Below are 2,915 nucleotides of genomic sequence, written 5' to 3' on the forward strand. Positions count from 1 at the left end.
ATATCAAAAATATTGTTTACACAAACTCTGCTGACTGCATTAGCGTCGAGAAATGCTGTTGAGCCCAGTCAGATTGAAATTGGGGATAATGAAAGAGCAGATGTGTGGGCTGCACAAGCCAGAACAATGGAAATAAAATGGGTGAACATGCCACACAAGGATTGCATAAACTAGTGCACAGCCAATTAAGAGCTAAGTGGCAGGCTGCTTGCAAAAATGAAACTGGCTGCATTCCATAAAGCCCATGTTAGTAAAATAGAAATCGTGTTGGCACGAGGAGTGCTTCATCGAAATGGTCTTATGTCGGCTACGTAGTGGACGTGCACATAGTGCACAATATTTTACTAGCAAAGATCAACTTCTGAATTTGATCCCAGCCACTGGCTGCTGGGTTTCCATGAAGGCGAAGCGTAGATGCATCCTGTGCTGTGTGATATCAGTACACCCTGAAGGTCCCCAGGTGATTGTATGTAGCCTTCCACTACTGCACCTTTTTCTTTCCACTTTCACTCCCACCTTTCTTCCATCCCTTGAGCGCCATAAGGGAAGGTAGGAGTGGAGAGTGAAAGTGGAGAGATGGGGAGCCATAGTGGAGGACTATACCAGCGTCAAAATTACTCCATAGCCCTCCACTACGGCTCCTCTTTATCTATCACACTTTCACTCCCCCTTATGGCGCGGTCGGGTGCCCACGGAACAAGTGTGACATACTGTGCATTTGCTTTCTTGTGAACCGATTATTATTACGCTGACATCGCACGTTAAATCTCTCGCATTGATAATAAATGCACAACCACCTAACAAAAGCAGCTGATGAGGTACATTATATATAGTAGAAATTCTTAAGTGTAAGTCGTAGAGGTAACAGAGAGAAATAATTGGTTCACAGGAAGGGAAAGGCACAATATCTGTCGCACTTGTTCCTGTGGACACCTGAACCCAGCCGGGAGGGAAGGGGTGAAGGTGGGAGTGAAAGTGGATAGAGAGGTGCCGTAGTAGAGGGCTATGGAGTAATTTCGACTACATGAGGATCTTTAACGTGCGCTGACATCGCACAGCGGGTGAAGGGTGGCTATTCCTGGCCCTACGGGGCTGGGACAGTAGGTCAACGCCGTTCGCGGTGGGGGCTAGCCAGCCACCGAATTTTTATCTGTTGTAGGCCGCTATTGCCACCGCTTCGGTGGTGGACGACGGCTGTCGTTACGGCGCGCGTCTTTCTCTCCCTCTTCTTTTTCTTCTCTATTTTCTGTCCGCACGAGGCAGCGGAGGTGGCTCAGCTACAGAGCCAGTAGCAGGCCCGTGCATTTTCTTTTTCCTACAGCCACAACAACATCGTACAGCACACGGACGCCTCTTCGTTTCGCCTCCATCGAACTGAGAAGCGACTTTCAGAAGCTAAAAGTGTGGCGGGTTGAAGTTGACCTTCCAAAACTGCAAGCAGGGGAGGGATGGCTCGCCCGATATGGGATCCACTATCGTACTGCTACAGCCCGCGACATTGCGGGTCAGCTGGTCCATGCGGCACGCCCTTCTTTAGGGCTATGGCAGACCCAGAAGAGGAAGACGTCCGCTTCACAGCAGCAGCGGAAGTTCGTCCCATAGAGCCGATCATCAACTCTGGGGAAGGATCTCTCGTCTCCTTCCCCTCCCAGCTTTGCCCCCCTCCAGACAAACAAGTATGGTGTAACCAGGCAAGACTTCGGGGCCGTACGTCGGACATGAACCCCATGAGTCAAGCGTCTGCGGAAAGGAACCCAAATGCTGTGGCACCGGGTGCGCCGCCACCGCTCATCGCGGAGCCACTGGCGTGGATTCAGGGGAGACGTTGAGAGCCACACCTTTTCGGGACACAAATAGGGGCATCCGCTCCAATTACTGTGGCCTACCAGGTTCCATGCCTGCGCCCTTTGTCATATGCACAATTGGTGCACAGTCCGCAAGCGACGCCTCAAGCCATATCTATGCAACGAACATTACGGAGATACCCGGCACCTGCCTCGATCTGGTCCGAATCGTTGGCCGCCTTGTGCACCAATTCATGCGGAACTCACAGTGGCCCCACCACCAGCAGCAGTAAGCAGGTGTTGGTCCCGTCGCTCCCGAAAGCGCAAGCGGCAGTGATACGTCAGGGTGGTTTTCTAACTTACATCGCTTACCACGCGCAGAAATGGCCGGAGCTCTACAGCGCGCTCGATGCAGAACATTTCGCGATGTATGCGGTTGCGGAAACGCGCCTCCGAGATCTGGAAGAGCCTCCTTACACCCAGAATGGTGCTTGGCGGGAAACAACAGACGAGAGGGTCGCAAGTGTGGTGTGTTGTAGTGCTATGGCGCCGGGACTTAAAATCTTTGGTGATGTGGTGGGGGTGCCCGTGGCAGTGTGTGTTGTAACCAGGCGGTATCCTCTGGACATCCACCTATTTCCCTGAAGATATCCGATATCCATATGATGTCCATAAATGCCCACATGATGTCCCCTGGACATCCTCTAGCACGTGTTTTGTCGCAGACTGGAAATCCACAGAACGTCCTGGAGAGATCCACTAAGATGACAAGAGGATATCCTGTCAACATCTTCACAACATACTTAAACTTTCCATGCGATGTCTTACTGACATCTGTTCTCAGTCTTCTGGATGCCCAGAATGAATGTTCTGGACATTAAATATGCTTGCTTCGTGCGCATATAAAAAAAGTGATCTGACAAGCTAAAATTATTTTGGGTTTTTTTATTTAACACAGCTCAGTTCTTTTGCTTGGTCCCTTTGTTTGGTCCATTTGCTTCATTCACCACTTGCAGTGAGCTGTGAAAATAGGAAAAAGCACAAAGTGATGACAAGTAAACTATGGAGGAGTTTTAAAGTAATGACTGATTCCAGGAAAAGAAATAGAGGAAATTGGTAAATAGTAAGAAT

The sequence above is a fragment of the Amblyomma maculatum genome, chromosome 2 (genome assembly GCF_055883805.1).
Source record: "Amblyomma maculatum isolate TAMU_Amacu chromosome 2, ASM5588380v1, whole genome shotgun sequence".
In the NCBI taxonomy this organism is placed as follows: domain Eukaryota; kingdom Metazoa; phylum Arthropoda; class Arachnida; order Ixodida; family Ixodidae; genus Amblyomma; species Amblyomma maculatum.